Source organism: Phyllobates terribilis, unplaced genomic scaffold (genome assembly GCF_046119375.1).
Source record: "Phyllobates terribilis strain yellow unplaced genomic scaffold, ASM4611937v1 Scaffold_8__6_contigs__length_399053987, whole genome shotgun sequence".
NCBI classification, from domain to species: Eukaryota; Metazoa; Chordata; class Amphibia; order Anura; family Dendrobatidae; genus Phyllobates; species Phyllobates terribilis.
In genome coordinates, this window is record NW_027362768.1 from 94521771 (window position 1) to 94534912 (window position 13142).

Consider the following 13142-nt stretch of genomic DNA (forward strand, 5'->3'; position numbering starts at 1 on the left):
TGGCCAAAGTTGCCTTGTAGCCCCAGCCTAATCTAAAAATATTCAAATTAGATTCTCATTAACCAAGAGAATAAAGGAATACCATATATCTCCAGTAACAGATTTACATCTCAAAAGACTGTAAGCAGATTGTGTGGCACCTTAGACTCTACCCATCAAAGAGAGCCCTATTTTTGGGAGTTTCAGTGGTCAGATCCGCAGTGAAAAGGAAGTAAACCACTATCATATTTATAGGGGATAATGCCTAAACTTGACACAAACCCTTTAAGTCCTACATAGGTAAAAGGGAAGCTGTCAGCTGGCTCATGGTGTTCACAGTTCAGGCAGCATGAATCAGAGCCTGGATGCCCAAATTCAATCATAGTTTGAAAATTGCATCGGTAGGGACAGAGATGAGTTCGATGTAGCTTCTCCCCACCCAACTGCAGGTGGTGAACACGTCTTTTCCATGTGTGTACATAGGGAGAGACTAGTTGATCACCTGCAGCAGTGGACTTATTTTGTCTCTTCCAGCATAATTTTAAGATTATTATTCATCTGAAATGAAGTCAGGCTCTGATTCACGCTGCATGTAGTTTGGACAGCATGCATCAGATAATGGGTTCCTTTTAAAAATGTTATTTTGCGCTTACTAAATAGAACACAAAATTGAGGCACATTATTTATTTTACTTACATAGCGTCATTATATTCCACATTCCTCCATCAGCTCACAATCTATATTCCCAATCAATATGTCTTTGGAGTGTGGGAGGAAACTGGAGAACCCGGAGGAAAGCCACGCAAACACGGAGAGAACATACAAACTCCTTGCAGATGTTGTATTTGGTGGGATTTGGACCCAGGACCCCAGCCCTGGGGTACACTCTAATGATCCAGCACTCTCTCCAGGCTCTCCCTTTTACTTTTAGAAGTATCCTTCAGTTATTTCCACAGCAGTGGTCACAATTTATTAAAATATAAGTACCAAAAATGTACATATTTTCACAAACTGTTCAGTGCATACACATGTAACACAGGTACTTTAGATGCAGAGACACAGAAACACAGAGCAGCCAGTACAGGGTTAATAAACAAGAGGGATTTACTGTAACAGGGTCAATCTCCACGCAGGGAGTAACAGGGGAAATATGGGGAAAACAAGGGGAGTAGCAGGTAACAGACTATAAACGACAATTCCCGGTTAGGCTAGATGTAGCAGATTCGACACAGTTGTAATCGGCAGTTTTACACTTAGCTGACTCTTGTTCCCAACAAGGCAGACGCCGGCTGATGCCGGTGTTTTCTTCTGGCTTCCCCGCCTAAACAATACTTCGTCTTCTGGGGGCAGCGGGCGGTCTCTGGTTTGACCTGCTGAGCCCCTAGTCCATAACACTGCACCTCACTTGCTCGGCTCCACGTCTTCTGGTGGCAGCGGGCGGTCTCCGGTTTGACCCGCTGAGCCCCTAGTCCATAACACTGCACCTCTCTTGCTCGGCTCCACGGACCCTGTGCCTCTTCTCCCTCTAGTCGGGCATGACTCCCACTGTCAACTGCCTGCTTTCCCGCACAAAACTCCTTTTTCTCCCTCTTCCTAGACACGCCTCCAGCTCCCCGGTCACCTGACCCCGGAGCACTGGCTCTGGACATGCCCCCAGCTTCCCGGTCACCTGACTCCTGTGCTCGCAGTCTGTCTTCCCCCTGCAACCAGGGGCACAGCCCCGGCAGTTCCGGTTCCCTTGTTCTGAAAGTACTTACACCCCGGTCTTCCCCCTTACACTCTCACTCTACTTTAACTTGCCATTCCACGGGCGAGAGTTCCTTCACCAAACGTTCACATTCTTGGACTTTCTGACTGATACATTGCCATATAAATTAATCTTGTTCATAACGGTGAGGAGACACTCCTGCTTTTGTCCGTTCTGACCGGTGTAACTCAGTTTGACCGATGGGGAGTGCAGGGACACTTGGATTCCCAATCTCTGCCTGCCCGTTGGCTTCAACCGATGGTGTTCCCTCACCGCCTGCACTGGGGACTGCAGGTAATCGAGTGATGGGGCTCGGAGGTAGAATCAACAATTCTTCTTCATCCACATCGTGGCTTTGGGAACTGTGACATCTTTTGTCATCTTTAGACAGACAGGGCCGCAGCATACTACAGTGAACCACTCTGGTAGGGGATCCATCAGCCCCCTCGGGTTGAACTTCATACACAGGTCCTTCAGCGCCAACCCTGCTCTTCACGCAGTGTGGGGTCCGTTCCCACCGCCTACTCAATTTGTCTCGGGGCCGCCCGTCTCGAACCAACACCCGCTCCCCGGGCCTCAGAGCTGTCCCTTGAAGAGGCAGTGTCTCATGATGTTTGAGCTCCTGAAACTTTTGTTGTACCAACCGTCGGAGGGTCTGCAGTCAATGCCGATGTTCCCGGACCCAGGAAGACATCCCTGTCCGTGGGTAGTCCTCCTCGGGGTCCAGCTCTAACTTGGTAATTTCTCGCCCCTTTCGCCCGAACAGTAAGGTATAAGGAGTGAACCCCGTCGTGCTATTCACTCGGTTGTTGTAGACCCACACCAGCTCAGCCACATACTCAGGCCACCGCACCTTCTGATCTTCCTCCAACGTGCGGAGCCTTTGGATCAGTGTCCGATTAAAGCGTTCACAGGCCCCATTTCCTTGAGGGTGGTAAGGAGTAGTCCGTGACTAGAGATGAGCGTTGTTCTACTCGAACTGTTCGCCAATCTCAAATTCGAGCTGTTTTGGGCGGTGTTCGAGCCGGTCGGCGAACACGAACAATTTGAGAAAAATTCGGCTGTTCGAGGTTATGTTCGATAACTGTTCGTGCACCAAAATCATAACTGGATTTTTTCTCAGTAATGATGAAAATTAATGTTAATACGCAGTTTGAGTGTACAGCGGGGTGGGGGGAGGGGCAGGGGATGGATCTCTGCAGGAACAATGAAGATCTCCATTTTTTTTTCTCTTTCCCGCATTTGCAGTGGGGAGGTGCAATCTGTCAGCCTATCAGCAGCGCACACACGGAGCGAAGTGCTTTTTTTTCACACAAGCAAGGGCATGTGTGATTGGCAGTGTATGTCACATGTCCTTGCCCTATAAGACCAAGCCATTTTCCCCGTCGCCACCATTTTCTCACTGCTGCAGCTGCGTGTTAGACGGCACCGCTGTTGCTGTGTGCGCTATACCTTGTTAATTTCAAGCCAATTTTCGCACAAATATACAGATAGCTTGGGAGTAGGGAATAGTTGTGATTGCAGTCCTTTTAAGGACTAGGTTACAGCATTTCCTACGACTTTTATCAAGCAGGTCTGTGCTCTTAAATAGATAGATTGTGGGAGTAAAGACTAATTGTAATTGGAGTCCTTTTCAGGACTAGGTTACATCAGTTCCTATCAGTTTTTGCCAGGCAGGTCTGTGCCAGTGCTGTGCAAGTTTTTTTCACAGCATTTGGCTGAATCTAGCAAAGCTAATCCTTTTTGGCCTATTGCAGAGTGTGTTAGTCAGTGGAGTAGCCTATCTGTGTTGCAAGATATACCACCTGTGTATAGAATACCAATTTTTTTACTGCACCTAGTGAAGTAAAATCTTTTGGGCATAGCATCATTCTATTAGTCCATCTATACTGACCTCCATCAGGTTGCAAATTAAAAAAAATTTTTTCTTCATTTATCTCTGAAAAAATATTTGGGCTTCTAGCAGTGTGTGGGACTTGGTCTATTAGTCCATCTATACTGACCTCCATCAGGTTGCAAATTAAAAATAATTTTTTTCTTCATTTATCTCTGAAAAAATATTTGGGCTTCTAGCAGCGTGTGGGACTTGTTCTATTAGTCCATCTATACTGACCTCCATCAGGTTGCAAATTAAAAATATTTTTTTTCTGCATCTAGCTCTGAAAAAATATTTGGGCTTCTAGCAGTGTGTGGGACTTGGTCTATTAGTCCATCTATACTGACCTCCATCAGGTTGCAAATTAAAAATAATTTTTTTTCTGCATCTAGCTCTGAAAAAATATTTGGGCTTCTAGCAGTGTGTGGGACTTGGCCTATTAGTCCATCTATACTGACCTCCATCAGGTTGCAAATTGAATAAAAAAATTTTCTGCATCTAGCTCTGAAAAAATATTTGGGCTTCTAGCGGTGTGTGGGACTTGGTCTATTAGTCCATCTATACTGACCTCCATCAGGTTGCAAATTAAAAATAATTTTTTTCTGCATCTAGCTCTGAAAAAATATTTGGGCTTCTAGCAGTGTGTGGGACTTGGTCTATTAGTCCATCTATACTGACCTCCATCAGGTTGCAAATTAAAAATAATTTTTTTCTTCATTTAGCTCTGAAAAAATATTTGGGCTTCTAGCAGTGTGTGGGACTTGTTCTATTAGTCCTTCTATACTGACCTCCAGCAGGTTGCAAATTGAATATAATTTTTTTCTGCATCTAGCTCTGAAAAAATATTTGGGCTTCTAGCGGTGTGTGGGACTTGGTCTATTAGTCCATCTATACTGACCTCCATCAGGTTGCAAATTAAAAATAATTTTTTTCTGCATCTAGCTCTGAAAAAATATTTGGGTTTCTAGCAGTGTGTGGGACTTGGTCTATTAGTCCATCTATACTGACCTCCATCAGGTTGCAAATTAAAAATAATTTTTTTCTTCATTTAGCTCTGAAAACATATTTGGGCTTCTAGCAGTGTGTGGGACTTGTTCTATTAGTCCTTCTATACTGACCTCCAGCAGGTTGCAAATTGAATATAATTTTTTTCTGCATCTAGCTCTGAAAAAATATTTGGGCTTCTAGCGGTGTGTGGGACTTGGTCTATTAGTCCATCTATACTGACCTCCATCAGGTTGCAAATTAAAAATATTTTTTTTCTGCATCTAGCTCTGAAAAAATATTTGGGCTTCTAGCAGTGTGTGGGACTTGGTCTATTAGTCCATCTATACTGACCTCCATCAGGTTGCAAATTGAATAAAAAAATTTTCTGCATCTAGCTCTGAAAAAATATTTGGGCTTCTAGCGGTGTGTGGGACTTGGTCTATTAGTCCATCTATACTGACCTCCATCAGGTTGCAAATTAAAAATATTTTTTTTCTGCATCTATCCCAGCCAATAGTTTTGGCCTAATACCACAGTTTGGCCACTCAGCTCTGCTCGGTTACCATCCATTGTTTTTTTGTGCAAACAACTCCAGAGTTGTGAATTAGTTAACCACCAAAATGAGTGGAAAAAGGCCTGCTGCTGGTGGAAAGGGGAATAGGCGTGTTGGGAAGGGGAAAAAAGGTTGTGTCCGTGGGGTAGGTGCAGAAGAAAGACCATCTTCCAGCCAAACTAAAATGTCTACTTCTTTTAGCGGACAATGTGATAAGATCCCTTTCTTACGGCCACGCCAATCGCTACAAATTCCAGATGAGGCACAAAAACAGCAGGTGCTTCAACGGATATCAAGTGCTCCTTTAAGTGGGCTCTCCTCCACATCAACTTCAACATCACAAATACTCCAGTCCTCAAAGGTGTCACCCAAATCGCACTTGCTTCCTCACAGCTCCCAAATCTCCAGCTGCCCGTCTGAGTATGAGGTAGAACAGATGGTTGAGTCTGCAGAGCTGTTTACTCATACTATAGCCTGGGAATCAGAGGTCGACTTCAGCGCTTCTGTGAATCCAGACGAGGAAATGATCTGCACTGATGCCCAGAATCTTTATGAGTCGGATCCAGGACCAGACGCAGAAGGTTCTGACCATAATGTAGACCCTCATTCCCAAACTGTAACTCCTGTTGGTGGAGACAATGAGGAAGACGATGATAAGACTCAAATACCTGATTGGAGCGACAACTTTAGTTTTTTGTCAGGGCAGGAACAGGTTGGCTCTGAGGACGACGGGTGTGATAACGCACAGGGTGATGATGATGAGGTCGGAGATCCCACTTACTGTCAACCCACAGTCAGCCAAGAGATGAGGTCAGCAGAGGAGGTGGAGGAAGATGCTAGTGATGACGAGGTCAGGTTGCGCCTTCCTGGACAGAGACGTAGTACTGGAAGCACGTCAACAACTGCATCCTCAAACACAACTCTGCCTCTCACCACAAGTCGTGGTGGCTCTTCAGGTCGCATGGGTGCTAAGCCTTGCATAGCCTGGGCATTTTTTCAGATCGATAAAGATGACCCAACTCGTGTTATCTGTAACATTTGTCAGCAAAAGCTAAGTAGAGGCCAAAAAATACATAGTTTGAGTACTTCATGCATGAACCGGCACATGGACATGAAGCATAAGTTGCAGTGGGAAGCTCAGTGTGCTACAATGCGGCCTAGCCGGCCGGGCCAACCACCGTCTGCCATATCTTGTGCATCCGCGGCCTCTTCATCCTCTGTGACTGGGGGGACAGCAGTCACACCTGTTTTGGGGCGCAGACCTGCCACCTCTTTACCCGCAACAGCCAGCGTGATTGGCAGGTCATCATTTTCTTTGGAGGTGGTAACACCAGCTGGTCTTGAGCGCTGTCCGACATCGATAGCACCACCTTTGGATCAAGGCAACCTAACATGTCCGCCTGCATCTTCCTCACAGACCGGCAGTTTGCCGGGGACACCCTTATCGACCCCGTCTAAGCACAATAGCCAGCCCTCGGTCCCTCAGATGTGGACAAGTAAAAGACCATTTCCTCCTAGCCATGAGAAAGCTAAGAGGTTGAATTTCACCATCTGCAAGCTCTTGGCTACAGAAATGCTGCCTTTCCGCCTGGTGGACACAGAGGATTTTCGAGACCTTATGTCCGTCGCAGTGCCCCAGTACCAGATGCCCAGTCGGCACTACTTCTCAAAGAAAGGTGTGCCTGCGCTCCACCAGCATGTCGCACACAACATCACCGCTTCTTTGAGAAACTCTGTGTGTGACAGGGTGCATTTCACCACAGACACTTGGACGAGTAGGCATGGACAGGGGCGTTACATGTCGCTGACTGGGCACTGGGTAACTATGGTGACAGCAGGACAAGGGGCTGCTGTCCAAGTCTTGCCGTCCCCACGAGTTGTGCGTCAATCCTCTTTATGTCAAAGTTCCTCCACTGCTTCTGCCTCCTCAACCTCCTCTCGGTCTTCCACCTGCACCCAAAGCCTGTCTGGTCATGCCACAAGCTTTCTAACTGCGCAGAAGGGATCCTGCACACCTCATTACTATGCTGGCAGTAGGGCTCAACGTCATCAGGCGGTTTTTACATTGAAATGTCTGGGAAATGTGAGTCACACAGCTGAGGAGTTGTCGTCAGCTCTGGAGAACCAATTTCATGAATGGTTGTCTCCACTGGACCTGAAACCAGGGAAGGCCGTGTGCGACAATGCTGCAAACCTGGGTGCGGCCCTTCGCCGGGGCAATGTCACACACGTGCCTTGTATGGCTCACGTGTTGAACCTGGTTGTCCAGCAATTTTTAGCCCACTATCCCAGACTAGATGGCCTTCTGCAGAGGGCACGGTCGCTGTGTGCTCACTTCCGCCGTTCGCATCCCGCAGCTCAGCGACTTACATCTCTACAGAAGTCGTTGGGCCTGCCACTTCACCCGCTAAAATGCGATGTGCCTACCCGGTGGAATTCAACTCTGCACATGTTGCAGCGACTGTGGCAGCACCGACAAGCCCTGGTGCAATACGTTCTGACGTATAGCCTGGGCCAACGAGATTCAGAGGTGGGGCAAATCACGCTGGAGGAGTGGTCTCAGATCAGGGACCTATGCACCCTTCTGCACAGTTTTGAAATGGCGACGAAGATGTTTAGTGCTGACGATGCCATTATCAGCATGACTATTCCGGTGATTTACATGCTGGAGCACATGTTAAACAGAATTCGGAGTCAGGTGGTGGCACAAGAGGAGGTGGAGGAAGTAGAGGAGGAGGAGTTGTATGCGGAAGGGCTAACATCTGCAAGGTCCAGACGGTCGGCAGCACCAGGGCGGCAGGCATGTGAGGGTGGGGGAGATGATTTTACCAGGGCGCATGGTAGCAGCCAAACTAGTGAGGAAGGTGCAGGAGCCCAGGAAGAAGTGGAGGACGAACTGATGGAAGACTCATCAGATGAGGGAGACCTTGATCACATTTCTGTTGTGCGAGGTTGGGGGGAGAGGACAGAGGAAGGAAGCATGATTGTTACCTCGCCACCAACACAACAGGGACTTGGTGCTCCTGGATGCGCAACACACATGAGTGCCTTCTTGCTGCACTACCTGCAACATGACCCTCGAATTGTGAGAATTAGAAATAATCCTGACTACTGGGTTGCCACACTGTTAGATCCCCGGTACAAAAGTAAATTTGCAGAAATTATTCCTGCCATAGAAAGGGATGCACGCATGCAGGAGTATCAGCAGAGACTGTTGCAGAATCTTACATGTGCTTTTCCACAAAATACCAGTGGTGCACGTAGTGAATCTCACAGTTCCAACTTGCCAACCGTGGGACCGTCAAGTGTTCAGCACTCAAACCGTAACAGAACCACAGTATCTGCTGGTAACATCAATTTTGCGGAATCATTTCACCACTTTTTTAGCCCATCCTTTGCAAGGCCACAGGAGACAAGAAGTCTGACACATAGTCAACGCCTAGAGACGATGGTACAGGATTATCTCCAAGTAAACATTGAAGCCACGACTGTGTCACTGGACCCTTGCTCTTTTTGGGCTTCCAATCTGGATAAATGGCCGGAGCTAGCCACTTACGCCTTGGAGATCTTGTCATGCCCCGCAGCCAGCGTTCTGTCTGAACGTGTGTTCAGCGCTGCTGGTGGTGTGCTGACAGATAAGCGCACGCGGCTCTCCACTGATAATGTAGACAGACTCACGTTCATAAAGATGAACAAATCATGGATCCGAAACGACTTTTCTACCCCTGTGTCATCCTGGGGAGAGTAAAAGCTTGATGATTGGTTAAAATCACCCTACCAACCGTTTTAAGCTTTCAAATTACTAATCATGTTTATCTGTATCTTGACTGGAAAATAATTTGGGCTTTGTAGCAGTGTGCAGCACTGATCCTATTAGGCCATCTATAATAAGCTTCACCAGATTTAAAATTAAAAATAATTTTTAGCTGCATCTAGCCCGGAAAATAATTTTGGGGCTCCGAGATGCGCAAGACACATAAGTGCCTTCTTGCTGCACTACCTGCAGCATGACCCTCATATTGTCAGAATTCGAAGTAATCATGACTACTGGGTTGCCACACTCTTAGATCCCCCAAACTTTTCGATCAACCTTTTCATTTTAATAAAGACCAAAAAAATGGTCATTTTTGAAATTATAAGCATTAGCAGGTTGTTAGAAACTGAAATCAAACAGTTTTCAACTCAAAACTTTATTCTAGGTGATGTTACATTTTCACATAGGACCCCTTGTTCGAAAGGAGCTTCTGAACTCTCTCGTCCATTGAATTTGTCAGGTTTTGGATGGTTTCTGCTTCAATTGTTTTGCATGAGGACAGAATACCCTCCCAGAGCTGTTGCTTAGATGTGAACTGCCTCCCGCCATCATAGACACTCCTTTTAATGATGCTCCAAAGGTTCTGAATGGGGTAGAGGTCAGGGGAGCATGGGGGTCACACCATAAGTTTGTCCCCTTTTATGCCCATATCAGCCAGAGATGCAGATGTTTTATGTGCAGCATGAGATGGTGCATTATCATGCAGAAAAATGATCTTGCTGTGAAATACACGGTTCTTCTTCTTGAACCATGGCAGGAAGTGCTGTTTGAGAAAATCCACATACATTATGGAGTTCATCTTTAGCGCCTTCAGGGATCCTAAAGGGGCCGACAATCTCTCTCCCCATGATTCCAGCCCAAAACATTACTCCACCTCCTCCTTGTTGGCGCTGTAGCCGTGTTTGCGTGGGGTGTCCATCAACCAGCCATCCTCCACTCCATTCATCTGGACCATCGAGCGCTGCACGGCACTCATCCGTGAACAAAACAGTTTTGAAATCAGTCTTCATGTAATGTTTGGCCCACTGGAGCCGTTTCTGCTTGTGTGAAGTGGATAGAGGAGGTCGACAGGATGGCGTATGCACAGCTGCAAACCTCTGAAGGACCCTGCATCTTGTTGTTCGGGGGACGTTGGAGGCACAAGCAGCTTCAAAAACTTGTCTGCTGCTATGACAAGGCTTTTTTGCCGCTGCTCTTTCAACCTGACGTAATTGCCTGTAGGAAAGAGTCCTCAATTTGCCCTTATCAGCACGCACACGTGTGTACTGTGAGTCAGCTACATACTTCTTGATTGCCAAGACACTTCATCCTGATCATCGCACAATGTTGATTGTAGTCATGCCTTGACCTAAACACTCCACAATTTGTTGCTTCTCAGCAGCCGACACATCCTTTTTCTTTCCCATTTTGGCAGAAAATGTAGGCTGCTTAATAATGTGAGAGAGCCTTCTTAAGTAGTCTTGCCTTTCATTGGACACACCTGCCAAACTAATTAGCACAGGTGTCTGCAATTGCTTACAGTGATATAAAGAGCCCTGACACACATCACCATCAATGAGTTTAACTGACAAACAAACAAATTCTTCCCTTATCACTCCTAAACACTTTTTGCATAATAATTTGGAACGCGGTGTACATGTGCTTTTCCACAAAACACCAGTGGTTCACGTAGTGAATCTTACAGTTCTAACTTGCCAACCGTGGTCTGTATGGAATTGTTCAATAAAGGGCCCAAAATTAAGATAACATAGATGGGAGAGGTCTCTATGAATAGGAATTCCTAAGTATTTGATACCCTGTGAGGGCCAGGCAAAGGGAAAGTTGGACTGGATGGAATCCTATATGGATTTAGGGAGGGAGACATCGAGGGCCTCAGACTTCGCTGCATTGATTTTAAAATTTTACCATGTAACAAAGTGATCTATTTCAGCCATAACAGCAGGGATGGATATATGTGATTGAGTGATATATACTAGGACATCATCAGCAAATAGAGAGCACTTGTACTCGGTGCCTCCCACCTCAATCCACCTAATATTGGGGTTATGGCGAATTGATGAGAGCAGGCGGAACTATTTATGTGGTTTTGATGTTTAAATGTCCGACTACGCCACCCGTGGATTGCGGTCAGAGTGAACCGCCGCTACAGGGCAGACCGCTAAGGCTGGTGTTGTGGGTGCAGCAGAGCGTAGCATAACTCCCCACGGGAGGAGTATAGCCTCAGGGCAGTGTATGCGGAGGATGGGGGTGATGGTGCAGGGCAGCAGCAGTAACGACACGGAGTCAGTGATGCAGTTCAGGGCCTTTACTCACAGTTCTTATTATCCAGACCACGTCTGCAGGTAACGGCTGCCCACGTCGTACTGTGCTCACCAGGTGAGGGGCTCAGACAACTCCCAGATAACTTTGGAGCGCTTCACAGGACCCCCTTTGTGTGTCCTTTGTCTGGCCTTTCTTACCAACACTTCTGTCCGGCTGCCTCGGGCCTCCTCTTGGTAAACTTGGCGCCAGTTTCCCTGACCCTATGTGGTGTCTTCCTAGCGGGTGGAGCAAGGGGCTGCGCCACATAAAATGTCAGAGCCTCTGGTTTCTAGCTGAGGGTCGTTTCCTGCCTCCACTAGTTCGGGGACCGGTCTCCCCCTTTGGCCTGACCCCTCCACGCAGGTGGATTCGGGCGTGCGGTGGCGACTCGCCCGTCCGCACCCCTGGGATCCCTTCATTCCTCGTTCCTGGAGCCTTCTCCGCTCCTCTTCCTTCCTTCTCCCTCTTGCAGGCCTGGGCCTCTGTTACTAGGCCCGCCTCCGGAGCAGAGCTCATGCAGAGCCCCTGCTCCCTGCCACTTCTGCTCAGACTTCTCTGCACTGAACTAAGATGGTGCCCACCTTTTATACTCCCTTCTCAATGCACCCAGGAACTGCTTCCTCCCTGCTCCTGCACTGCAGGGTTCCCCTTCCTCAGTGTTCCCTCCCCCCACTCCAGCCAGGGACAGGGACTGTCGTGCCCATCTCAGGGGCATATTGGTCGCCCTGCCCCACGGCAATGTGGTGTAATGCATGCAGGTGTCGAGTCCTGATCCACACTCCATCCTTATCTGAGAGTGAGATATCACACCTCTGGGTGAGGTGCAATACGTCTGTAGCAACCGAGCCCTCGGTGCTACAGTTCCATTTATCTTCAGCCTAGGTGACGTATTGTGATACAGGGCCGTGATTTTGGCTATAAAAGGATCTCCTAGACCCCTACCCCAAGCTTTTTAAGAGAATCATATATGGCGTGCCAGGAGACTCTATGGAATGCTTTCTCAGCATCCAACGAGAGTATCTACTTACAAATTTTTAACTGCATCTAGCCCAGGAAATACTTTGTGCCTAGTAGCAGTGTCTGCTAGTCAGCGGATTATCCCGGCTGTTAAGCAAGCTACACCACCTGTAGTTTGGACACTTAATTTTTTCAAAGGAAATGCTTCGGGACCACGGGATACTCAGTGAAGAGCATCAGGAGGCACCCCAAGGCATAGGGGCTGGGACTGGCACTAGGATGCCTTGCGGTGGACAGCCGAGCTCGATCCTTATAAAAGCTTTTTAACTGCAGCAGCTTTAGTGGACGATACTGGAGCTGGAATTACGCGGCTGCTGGCATGAGACTTGCCCTCCAATAGATCCTTGTAAATGGATTTAAAGTGTATTCATTCAAATTAGAGGGACAATTTAAATTAAAAAGCTTAGAGCTGCCTCCACCACAGGGGGGCTCTCTCGACCCACCAGCGGACAGGCACCAGTATTGGGAGAGGGGGGCTGGCCGTCAGGGTTCACCGCGGCTCTGGCACAAACCCGGCGACACGGAGGTGGCACGGGCAGGAGCGGACTGGCCGTCTCGGCTTCTCACTTTTTGGATTTTAGAAGGGCATGACATGCCTATATCTGTGTCTCCCCCTCCTTTTACTCCTCCACCTCTTTTCTTTTCGCATGACTATATGTACTTGTCACTTTTCCATGTGTTAGTTGTGTCTTCTGAGCAGTTTGTCAGCTTTTGGACACCTTTGAAGGTGTTTTCTATGTGTTTCTATGTGTTTTTGTTTGCCTGCCATTGGTTTTAACGGTGTTCGAAGGTGTTCGACGAACAGTTCGACGAACAGTTCGGCGAACACACGGGTGTTCGACGAACCGAACCGAACTCGAACACTACG

The 13142-nt window shown here is 47.6% G+C and overlaps 1 protein-coding gene across 1 annotated transcript in view; it reads left to right on the forward strand.

Annotated features, from left to right (window-relative positions):
* LOC141156775 (calcium-activated chloride channel regulator 1-like) overlaps positions 1 to 13142 on the forward strand; it is an 83965-nt gene that overhangs the window by 48671 nt on the left and 22152 nt on the right. The gene's annotated exons all lie outside the window — the stretch shown is intronic.